Genomic DNA, 13,284 nt, shown 5'->3' with positions numbered 1-13,284 from the left:
GGGATTTTGATTCGCACAAATGTTCCTTAACTAATTTTGTATAGTGTATTCATTCTCCCCAAAGTATCGCATTTAATCTGCCTCAAATCAGATCACTGTAGTGTTTCAATAATATCAATCCCTCTGTTAAATTCATTATTATCTTTCATACACGCCAAGAATGATAAGTAATGTTCCTTGCATTTTCAGTCACACCCTCCATACACTCTTGCATTAATTCGTATCTTCTTTACCGACTTCCTTAAAGTATTTACACCTACTTTCCAATATCATTACGATTCAAGAAATGGCTTCACTAAGCACACACACCTCTAAAACACTTCTTTGGTGCCTGCAGCACTTCATTCTTCCTTATGAGGTTAAAATTGTTTTTTGATTCCCAGATGGTTGATCAAGAAAGACTGGTTTTCCGTGTGTCTATTTTTTTTTTTTAATTTCCTCTTCATCCACAGCTTCACGTTCTCTGTAAGCACGCACGCACGCACACACACACACACACACACACACACACACACACACACACACACACACACACACACACACACACACAGTTGTCCTTCACTTTCTATATTGCTTAGTATTTATCGGCGTTTTTTAATGATTTTTTTTCCTTTTTATCCTTAGAATTAGGGCATACATAAGTCTCTCTCTCTCTCTCTCTCTCTCTCTCTCTCTCTCTCTCTCTCTCTCTCTCTCTCTCTCTCTCACACACACACACACACACACACACACACACACACACACACACACACACACACACACACACACACACACACACACACACACACACACACACGCGGGCGCGCCTTTCTTTTTTTACAGAATACCAATATTTGTTCATGCAGGTTTGAATAATAAACTGCAGTTCGGTATACAATAAAAATAACTAACACTAGGTTTATTGATCGTAAAGATTCGTAAAGTTCGGTATATATTTATAAACATAAATAAAACTCATATAATAAGACTATTGACAGTTTGTAGAAAATAAAATATTGTGCAAAAAATAACATTAACCTCTGAGAAAATTGGTCAAAAGGAAAATTTAAGTTCTGGCAATTCGGAAACACGGTTCTGATATCTCATGATGGATGGCATCATAACATGTGCTGAGCGACTAATGTTTTAGGTATACACCAAAGGATGCTGCCGGTTTCACTATAATGTCACACTGTCACGTGTGGAAAATCTGTATAATTTCCGTTTGTATTAAAATACCCTTTAAAATGCTAACAATGCAAGCAAATTCAGACACTTTAATTAAGAAAAAAAGAGTATGTTTTGCTGAATGAGTGGTAACAGATCTTCTTTCCAAACAACAAACTGTGAATTCGGGTTCGAATCCAATATATGCATGGATGTATATATCCAATATATTATTATTATTTACAATCAAGACAAGCCTTCTAAACTCTAAAAGCTGTTATGCTCACCTGGAGCAGGCTTTTGCAAATATCCCTGTGTAAGGTGAGATTTGAATCCACAATCTGTTAGTTGGAGAGTGGGTATGTTATCCACTCCGACAACCAGCATAACATTCGCAATAATTTTGCTATATTTTTCACTATACCTCCGTTTGTATTTGCAAAACAATTTGAGTAATGGTAGGAGAAGTACTACTAAGAATAACTCTAGGCAAAATAGCCTCGAGAAAAAAAGATCATATTTGCAGATGAAAGTAGAATTAAAACCTTACCCAAAGATGAAAACTATCTATGATTTCCTGCGACATGTAGTAGTGTAAAAGAAAACACGCTCTTAATATCTGGACGCAGTCAGAAAAGTTTTCAACTTCAAATTCAATGAGGGCAACACTGGGTCATCAATCTATACACGGATCATCCCTATAATCAGATACATTGCAGGGATAATTGAATGGATAAGCCGATTTCCTGCATTGGATCTTAAAATGCTAAAATTAATGACAATCATGTCTTGCGTCCACGCAGTGATATGAATCGATTGTACCTATTCGGGAAAAATAGAGAAGGTAGACTTTTGCGAGTCAAGCAAGCAGCAGCAGAAGAAATTGAACGTTGCATAATTACTTCAAGATAAGGAAAAAAAGATAATGACGATGAAGTTCACAAAGGAAAACAGTGAAGTCGTAGGTTCCAAAACGCAGTGTAAAAAGAAAGAAAGAAATTATCAAATGATCAATGGGTTGGGTTGGACACGTAGAGTATTTCATGCCATATATGAAGGGCATTATAGTGAAAGTTGAAAGTTGCTTGACTTTGCAATGGCTTCAACAGGGCACCATCAAGAAAGAAATAAAAGTTCTAATAATTGCTTCTCAAGAACAAGCACAACGAACGAGTGTGATAAAGCCGAAGATTGAAAAGATTAGTAATGATAGCAAAATGCCGACCGTGCAGAGATAAAGAAAAAAAAACAGTAGATACTATCTGATCAGTTTTTGCAGCAAGATTGCTCAAACAGACTAAAGAAAGCTTTGAATTTGTTTATATTCATTGCTTGTATCTACATTCATTGTTTATATACACTGGAACTTGTATGGAAATATGGTTTCCCAACTTGAAAATCCCTTTGGGATATGCTGTTGAAAAAGTTAATGAAAATGCAAATATGATGATATTGTGGGACTTTAAAATTCAGACAAATTTCTGGAACACTTTTTGCCGGATATTATTAATCGAACAACAACGCTTATGTGGTTATTGACGCAGCAATGCCAAGGGGTTAGAAGAATAGGAGAAAACGTGAATTAAAACTGGCGAAGTGTAGAGATATGGAGATTGAAATTCAACAAATTTGAAGAAAAAGAAAGAGCCACAATTCCGATTAACATCGGAGCACCAAGAGCAATATTAAGACACTTTATGAAGCACCTGGAAAAGCTGAATCTCCCAGATATAACACCAGTTTAATTCCAGAAAACGGCATTGTTAGAGGCTCGTAACATTCTGCAGCGTTCTCTAGTCAGTTAATACCCTTTGGATAAGTCTGAATTGACATATTTGCTAATCAAAGGTGTGATTATTTTGTTACCAGTTTTGGTACTCTTTGACTATGGGTTTTGTTAATGGAATGTAGAAATAATAATAATAATAATAATAATAATAATAATAATAAAGATTACGGAATGATAATATCAACAGAAAAATCAAAACCTATGACCTTTAAAGGAAAAGATCCAGCAAGCTGGCAGAATAAAATATACAGTTGGGTGCTGCTATAGACCAAGTGATGGAATAGATGGTGGAGATAGTATGCATAAACAAATTGATGAAATGAGTTGAAGGAGGGTAATTATTATGGGGGATTTCAACTATGGTAACATTGATTGGAAGCAGAAGAGGACACATGTGAGGAAGGAAATGGATTTTATTCAATTATTAAGGGATAACTATCTCAGACAGCATGTAATTGAAAATACTAGGGGTGTGAGAGTGCTTGACCTGGTAATAGCATCTCAGAATTTGACGGTAATGAATATGTCCATGTTGCCACCTATTGGTGAGAGTGATCATAAGGTCTTGACCTGGGAGGTGGCTAAAGGTGTGGAATTTTCGATTAAGACAGGGTATATGTGGAATTACCGTGTTGGATTGCTTGGATCAGTGCCATGGCATGTACAACTGCAAGGGCTGGACGTCGATAGAGCATGGGAAGTGGTCAAGGAGCATTTGCAGGAGGTTATGGCTGATTGTATACCTAGGGTCCGAATAGTAAAACAAGTAGGGGTTAAATGGATGAATAACACCATTAAGCTTGAGCTTCAAAAAAAGAAATAACTGTGGAGGGGATTTAAAGAATGGGGTGACCTGCAGGCCAGAAGGGTAACGAGTGTAGTAAAAAAAGCAAAAGCGGATTATGAAAGGAAACTAGCTATGCAAGCAAAAGAGAATCCCAAACAGTTCTTTCAATATGCTGCAAGCAAGAAAAAACTGTACACGGCAAAATGATTTTAAGGAATGACGATGGTAAGGAGGTCACTGAATCAGTCGATATAGTGGAGTTACTGAGCGCGCACTTTGCAAAAGTATATCATCCAGGTGGTGACATTGAAAAAATGAAGGAACCATTAGTTTATACGGGAATTGTGATGAATGAAGTGGAGGTGAATAGTCTAGTACAGAACCTTAATGTGAATACATCTGTGTGATTGGATGGTATACCGGCACGGGTCTTGCGTGAAGCGGCTAAGGAATTATCAGTGCCCTTGACCATGTTGTTTAATCTGAGTCTCGAGTCTGGTTTAGTCCCGAAGGTGTGGAAAGAGGGGAAAATAGTTTCACTGCATAAAGGAGGATCCAAGACTACGGTTGCAAATTACCGACCGATCAGCATATCAGGAGTCGTTGTCAAGGTCTTGGAGAAAGTAGTCAAGGGAAAAATACAGGAATGGATTGATGAGAATGAGATACTGTACAGGGGACAGCATGGCTTTGTGAAGGGTAGATCATGCCTCAGTAACTTGCTCAAATTTTATAACAAGGTGACGGCTGAACTGGATAAGGGTAATGGGTTTACAGTGATACTGCTGGACCTGGCAAAGGCGTTTGACAGGATACCACATGGAATTCTAATCCGTAAACTACAACATATGGGAATGGATATAGGGTTGGTGAGATGGATAGGTGGGTGGTTGATGGAGAGATATCAAAGAGTAGTTTATTCAGGAGTAGAATCCAAAAGACGGCCTGTGACTAGTGGTGTGCCACAGGGTTCTGTTCTTGGACCACTGCTGTTTAATCTGTTCATTAACAATATAGGGAAGGATCTAAGAGGAACAGTTCGTTTGTTCGCTGATGATGCAAAGTTGGGTAGGGCGATAATGAATGCAGAAGATGTCAAATCTTGCAGGATGACTTGGATAGATTAGAGTTCTGGGCTAAGGAAAATGGATGTCAATTTAATGTGACAAAATGTAAGGTTATGCATTTTGGGATGAAAAGATTAGCAGCAGTATACCACATTGCTGGAACTGTACTCCAGGAGATTGATGAGGCCAGGGACTTGGGAGTGTTGGTGGATAGGGAGATGAAATTCAGCGGGAACATTGCAAAAGTAGCTAAATCAGCTCATCAACTCACTTGGTTGTTGAAAAATACCTTGACGAGCAGAGACAAGCAAGTTATTTTACCTATTTTACCTCTTTACCGAGCCTTGATAAGACCTCATCTCGACTACTGTGCCCAGATATGGTCACCTCGGTTCCTTCTTGATGGGGCGGAGGTGGAGAGGATCCAGAGGCGAGTGACTAAGATGATAGCAGGTCTGTGGAATGAACCATATGAGAACAGGTTGAAGATTTGTGGGTTGCAGAAACTAGTTGATAGGCGGAAAAGGGGAGATATGATTGAGACATTCAAATTGCTAAAGGGATTCTATAGGATTAATTCAGAGGATATTTTTGAGATCAGGACTGGTGGTGGGAGAACTAGGGGACACCTATGGAAGATGGGCAAGAGTGTGGTTAGCAGGGGTGTTAGAGCTGGTTCTTTACTTTTAGAGTGGTAAATGAGTGGAATAAGCTGCCTGAGTCTGTTGTGGGTGCTATGACGGTGAGAGAGTTCAAGGCAAGGTATGATAGATACTGTGAGAATGTCGTATAGTTGTGTGGACATGATGTTTAGGGCATCCCTCGATGAGTCTAAGGACTCCCTGGAGTTGCCCGAAATAATAATAATAATAATAATAATAATAATAATAATAATAATAATAATAATAATAATAACAAGATCTTAGAACAGGTGAATTCATTTAACTACCTAGGGTGTATGATTACATATGAAAATGAAAAAGATATAAACGTAAAAATTGCAAAATATTTAAAAATAACAGGTGTAATTAACTCTATATTTAAACCAAACCCAAACAAACCAGACTAAAAGTATACAATACATTAGCCCTACCAGTCCTATTGTATGAAAGTGAAATCTGGACAACAAAACAAAAAGACAAACAAAGATTAATAACAGCGAAATGAAGTTTATGAGAAAAACTGCAAAGTATACCCTATTTGATCACAAAAGAAACGAAGAAATCATGAAAAATTAAACCGAGAACCAGTAATAGAAAAAAATTAAAAAATATGAACATAAATGGACGGAACACGTTCAAAGAATGAAAACAGAAAGATTACCAAAACAAGCCTTAAAGTCCAAGCCATTAGTAAAAAGAAAACCAGGACGTCCTCTTAAACGATTCAACGATGACTTCTAAGGCCGGAACAGGCCATACTAGGCCTAAATCCTTGATAGGCATGATAATGATGATGATGATGATAATAACAAACATTTGTGTTTTTTTTTCCTCGCTAAAACTGGGTTGTTTTTATTGAAAAACAATGATGATAGTTTCTACCTGGCGTGATAGAATTTAATGACATTTGATAATTAGGATCTTATCAAATTTCTCTTTTAGTTTTATAATACACATTAATGGTAAATTAGCCTAAACAAAGTTACGTCTACAATAGGCGATATGTCAAAATAAAATACATATGTCAAGAAAAAGCTCTAGGGTTAATTGTAATAATGAAGACTGTCACTATATACGGATTTTACAATGAAATGCAACTTTTTTTAGCACAAATTCTGTATGTCTAAGCTAAATCGTGGTCACTTTTCAATCGTTATTTAGAACATTTCCTCTTCTTTAGAATGTTCATGCTATATTACGACACAGCGATAAGAGTCCATGTGAAAACCTTCCCTCTAACTTCCCTCGTAGATTACACCCAACAATAGATAACCTTTATAAATATAATAATCAAGCACAGTATTTCGGGACCGATATCTTTCTTTTATACCGGTGGTCAAGATGACTAAGTGCGGATATTCATTTTTCCCTCAAGAGTTATTGTAAGCCAGCATGCGTATCTGTGATGCAACATTTGGACACAGACCATTAACCCACATGTATCACACAACGGCACATATAAATAGATATAAAGATTAATGCACCTATTATTACTTTCAGTACACGAAAGCGAAAGATAGCGTTTTGTTTTGGACTAATACTTGTTCGCGGTTTTAGTTTGCGTGATCCTAGCCCGCATAATGTATCGAAGCAAAATCTCTCCACACATATAATCTTTGAAAATAAATCACACGTTTAACCACGACAAATGATAATCAAGCAGTTTACGACACCAGAGGGCTGCTTTCAACATGCGCATTTATCAAACTTCAACGATAAATCAAAAGTGTAAACAATTACGGTTTTAGTGAAGTAAGTTTGGTTTCGAAATCTCGTGGGGATTTCTACACACTTGCATCTGAAAACGAATTATGCAATAAATGAAAAAAAAACAAAAAAAAACAAGTTTTCGGAAAATCACATAAATTTGGAACTAAATAAATGCAAATTAATTTATCAAGAAATTCAAATTAAATGAAATAAAATTTTAAAGAAAGTATACATTTTAAAACACGTATTTTAGAAAGTATAAAATTACAATAGTAATTTTATACTTTCAACAGGTATTTAAAAAGTATTAAAACACGTATTTTAGAAAGTATAGGTAAATAGGTAAAATAACGATATCATTCGGTTCATCTTATGAAAGTTTCGATATGAGTTAATGGAGGGTACTGTTGACCTCCGAGGAGGAACAAAAATTTCGAAACTGCGTTGTTAGGTCAGTGGAACTAAAAAAAGATAAATGTAAAGCATTGATCTTTCCAGGGACGGTATTTTTGAGTAGTGTTTGATTATAATAGCGTTCCTTTTTTTTATTAAATCGGTCGCTTTCCGAAACTTGTTTAAAATTTCCACAATGCTAACATTAGTCTATTTGGCTATAATGTAGTGTTTACATTCATTTTTTGGTGCATTTTGGAAAATGCGCAGAACACATTATATTCGATCTACATGTCCTCTCTATGCGTGTAATTCTGTTCCGCTTGGCAGATTTGGTATCTAGAGCCATATCAATTTTATTTTCATCGGACTGTTTTCAGTAGCAAAGTGATTCAAAATGATATAAAGCAATAACTTCGCTCTGATTGGATGAATTTAATTTAGTTCAGGTCCTATATTTGGTATTTAGAACCTCATTTAAAATTTGTAGGCGTCTTCTTAATTTTGGTTGAAGTTGCATTCATCGTGGTGGCAAAATTAGACAAACAATTCGGTGCTGTGCTACGTTTAAAAGCAGACGCAGTTCTACGTTATTCATAATGAATACCGTCATTATATAAAAATGCTATTGTAAAATACAGCTTTTTTATGACTGTTCGCAACATTTCCACTCTTGTTCAGTATTGTGTTGGGAAAACTACTGTCAAAACTTTGATGCAGTTCAATTCGAATTTCCGAGACTAATCTTCATCTTTATTAGAAGAAAAACACACAAACATCTTTAGAACGATTCTTTCATCACTAAGTTTTCAAGGCTGTTGCGATATAAGTTTCATTTTGAGTAGTCTACTCAGTTAATCACGATCCCATCCATTTGCGCAATTGCGACCACCTGAAGGACCCATATTCAGGAGGAAATGCCAATCTAGTACACTGTTTACTTTTATTAGACCAACAATATATACTGATTTGATTCGCGGGACGTTTTCTCCTTTATAATAACTTATTCAAACTGATACATTTCATTTTAATTCTTTCTACAATTGAAGTTGCTGGAAGATGAAAAGTGACTTTTGGAACAGAACTTTAAATCAATGCTGAGTTTGTTTTGTTCTATTGTAAAATTTTCGGATTAATTCTTCGAACTGCGCAACAATGAAGAAATTCATTTATTCTTCAAGCTGCTTGCCTTATTGCACCCCCCCCCGCGTTCTTTCGCCCTCTGGAATTAGAAAAGAAGATAGTTTCGTATAGAAACAAAATTGTAGTAAATTCATTTGAAGAAGGCGCTAGTTATAAAGAAAGAATGCGCTCAGCCGTCTAATTTTATAAATTATTAGTAAATTCTTGTTACTAATAATGTTATATATATATATATATATATATATATATATATATATATATATATATATATATATATATATATATATATATATATATATATATATATGAAAATACTACTGGTGAAAATATCTGTGAAAATACTACTGGTGGTGGTGGTGGTCGGCGATAAATTGCATTCGTGTAGATGTGGTTAGTTGTAGATGAAGGTGGCGATGGAGACAGAGAGCTGTAGAGCAAGTGCCCTCCCTCGATGAGCCTTTGGATTCCCTGGAGGTGTCATATAATAATAATAATAATAATAATAATAATATATATATATATATATATATATATATATATATATATAGAAAATATTTTACCTTGGGTATAATAAATGTTAAAGATACCAAGCTATTTTAAACCTGGTTTTACTCCATTTCCCAAGTAAGCAAACAGACAAGCCAGTCAAGTTTGCGCCTGCAAGTGTTGCAAGTCTAGCTGACCCTGCAAGTAGTGCAAGACCAAGGCAGCTCATGGTAAAAGTAGAATAAGCTCTGATCACTAATCTTAATATTTACCCTTAATGCAAAGCACATCGCCTGGATGAGATGTATGATGCTTTGTATTAAAGGCGAGGGGCCACTACCCAGACCGGTTTCGACCTTATGAATAAGTAAAGCCGTCTCTAAAAATTCGGACGATCATTAGGCCACTCAATAGTGGGCGAAAGACCGTCCATCTCAGTGTTGGCTCCACTCAGTGATGGCCTTCCACCCACCACTACCACCGAGCGGAACCGCTCATATTCCGAAGAAAAGCATTCACCGACAAAGTCCCTCACCAGGCCGTGCAGGAAAACACTTTCCCCGGAGACTCAAATTGCTCCCTTAAGGCAGAAACCTTAAGAGAGCGAACTCATAATAGTCCCCACCGGTTTCGACCTTTATTGAGGTGTATTTAAGTAATGACCTCTCTAAAAATTAGGATGATCGATGATCCCTAGACCACTCCATAGTTGCCGAAAGACCGTCCAACTCAGCGTTGTTCCACTCAGTGACAGGCTCATCCCGTCACCGAGAAGAACTTCTCAGCGTTGGCTCTACCCAGTGGCAAGCTCACCCCACCACCAGCCAAAGCCATAATCTCAGCAGTGCCCCTACTCAGAGACAGGCAAAAACCTATCTCCAAGCAGAGCCTCTCAAAGCCATTCCCCCCCACCAGTTCGACCCCTATTGAGGTCTCATCAGTGAGAGTTAGGCTAGAAATACCAAGATTTTAGTAATACAGAGCTTATAAGTATAACAAGTTACTATAAGGTGTTTTAACCTTATTAAATAAAAATCCCAGGAGGAGATATAAATGTAGAAAGTATTTTACTTTGGGTATAATAATTGTTAGAGATACCAAGCTATTTTAAACCTGGTTTTACTCCATTTCCCAAGTAAACAAACAGACAAACATGTGAAGTTTGCTCCTGCAAGTGTTGGAAGTCTAGCTGACCCTGCACGTAGTGCAAGACCGTAGTGCAACACTTGCAGGCGCAAACTTGACTTGTTTGTCTGCTTGCTTACTTGGGAAATGGAATAAAACCAGGTTTAAAATAGCTTGGTATATTTCACATTTATTATACACAAGGTAAAATACTTATAAGGTCTGTATTACTAAAATCTTGGTATTTCTAGCCTGGCTCCCACTGATGACACCTCAATAGGGGTCGGAACTGGTGGGGGTTGGCTTTGAGAGGCTCTGCTTGGGGATAGGTTTTTGCCTGTCTCTGAGTAGGGCCACCGCTGAGATTATTGCTCTGGTTGATGGTGGGGGTAAGCCTACCACTGGGTAGAGCCAACGTTGAGAAGTTCTTTTCAGTGACGGAGTGAGCCAGTCACTGAGTGGAACAACGCTGAGTTTGACGGTCTTTCGGCCACTATGGAGTGGTCTAGGGATCGTCCTAATTTTTAGAGAGGTCTTTACTTAAATACACCTCAATAAAGGTCGAAACCGGTGGGGACTATTATGAGTTCGCTCTCTTAAGGTTTCTGCCTTAAGGGAGCAATTTGAGTCGCCGGGGAAAGTGTTTTCCTGCACGGCCTGGTGAGGGACTTTGTCGGTGAATGCTTTTCTTCGGAATATGAGCGGTTTTGCTCGGTGGTGGTGGTGGTGGTGGGTGGAAGGCCATCACTGAGTGGAGCCAACACTGAGATGGACGGTCTTTCGCCCACTATTGAGTGGCCTAATGATCGTCCGAATTTTTAGAGACGGCTTTACTTATTCATAAGGTCGAAACCGGTCTGGGTAGTGGCCCCTCGCCTTTAATACAAAACATCATACATCTCCTCCAGGCGATGTGCTTTGCATTAAGGGTAAATATTAAGATTAGTGATCAGAGCTTATTCTACTTTTACCATGAGTTGCCTTGGTCTTGCACTACGTGCAGGGTCAGCTAGACTTCCAATACGTGCAGGCGCAAACTTAACTTGTTTGTCTGTTTGCTTACTTGGGAAATGGAGTAAAACCAGGTTTAAAATAGCTTGGTATCTTTAACACACACACACACACACACACACACACACACACACACACACACACACACACACACATATACACTTGCCAGAAAACATATGGAATTGGAGTTCATAATTAACTATGCAGATAAGACATGGCATTTTTTAAGAAGCAAAGCTACCAAGCTGTTGAACCCAAAATGGAAAGAAGATAAGATTTGAGTCTTAATAATAATTTTTTATAATTAAATTATTAATTTAATTGATATATTATTATTTTAATGATATTCATTCATAATTTTAATTATAGATAATAAACGCTTTTAAATAATAAAACAAAAGATTTTATATTATGCAACCAAGATATTATTATTCACCTGTTTATGAAACGCGATTCAGAGAAGGAGAGGATGCATGTTTGACATGCACTTTTGGAGAGGATTTAAAATGCGCGACAGTTTGTGAAGGAACAGAGTCTAAAATCGAAAATGGAGTTACATAATTTATGGATAATACCTAGTAGAAAAAGTTACTTTAAAGGAAGTTATACCCACGTTAAGATGGCATATCACTTGGCGAATATCTTACTACTGAATTATAGAACTGCTTACTGATATCAATGCAAGCTGAACCTACTGTTGCCATGGGAGCGTGAGAGCAGCTTATACACGCGTGTTATAAAAAGAAGGGGATATTAACTGCTGTACCGTTAATAATATTTTGACTCTTTAAATATTGTTTTACGCATATATATGTTTTTAAATCTTGCAAACTTACATATTAAGCATAAATAAAAACTAAAATTAAATAAAGCACACACACACACACACACACACACACACACACACACACACACACACACACACACACACACACACACACACACACACATCTACTAATTTATTATCAACTGTAGTAAAATATTCCAAATATAAGTTACGTGAATTTGTTACGGAAAAGGTTCACAACCTTTCCTCCAAGTTATACGGCTTTTCGACCTCATAACCTGTTTCAAATTGCCTTTACGAGATCAATCTCGGGCAAGTGACAATAATGAAAAGTCAATAAGGCGCTTTGGGCTAAATGAAATACAGAACGAAAAATCACTCTTAGAATGAAATATTGACCTGTTTTTAGGAGAGGGAGGGAAAGGTATTTATTATTTATTTAAATCTATTTACTAATTACGGAGGCGAACCTAAGAAGGTTCAACTGGTGGTACTTAATTAGTATTATTATTCAACTCATTAATACTTTGAATGAATAGTTTTGAATATGATTCTGCGTAATATATTTTGACCTTGCTGATGCGTTAGTTTGTTCTGAATCTGCGTTAGAAGATACGTGATAAGTAAAGATAAAAAATTGACTTGGTTTATTTATTTTATTATTTTTTAATCATTGTTTTGTATTCTTACATATTCCAGAAACTGCGATAAAGTTCAACCATGGAACTATTTCAAGCCACTTGTTTCAGCTTAGGTCTATTTTTTTATCCTACATGTAGGAATCATAGTATGGAGCACTATTTTCAATGCGAAGCTAGGAAAATAAATCTCCAGTAAGTAGGCAGGTGGTGTCACACCAAGTGATAAATTCGTTTCAAAATGTGGAATTCGAACTCATAATATGTTGGTTGGAGAGCAGACATTCACCACTACTCGATCAACAATGCCGGCAATTATCAGTAATTTTTAAATTTTTATCAAACGCGTTTCAAAATGGCATTTATAAAGTTAGATATATTTATTTATTTAAAAGAATTGTTAATAAATGTCCATTCCTTTTAACAGTATTGCTGAGTGATCTGTGGGTGCCTCATTCCTACCAAAATTTACAATAATGAATCCACAATAATGATCCAACTGCATCTAACTTGTTGCTCTCTGCTAAATGATGATGATCA

This window comes from Typopeltis vanoorti, chromosome 3 (genome assembly GCF_054136105.1).
Source record: "Typopeltis vanoorti isolate ZY-2024b chromosome 3, IOZ_Tvanoo_1.0, whole genome shotgun sequence".
Taxonomy (NCBI): domain Eukaryota; kingdom Metazoa; phylum Arthropoda; class Arachnida; order Uropygi; family Thelyphonidae; genus Typopeltis; species Typopeltis vanoorti.
The sequence above is the reverse complement of the archived record's forward strand: the minus strand, read 5'-3'. Positions refer to the sequence as shown.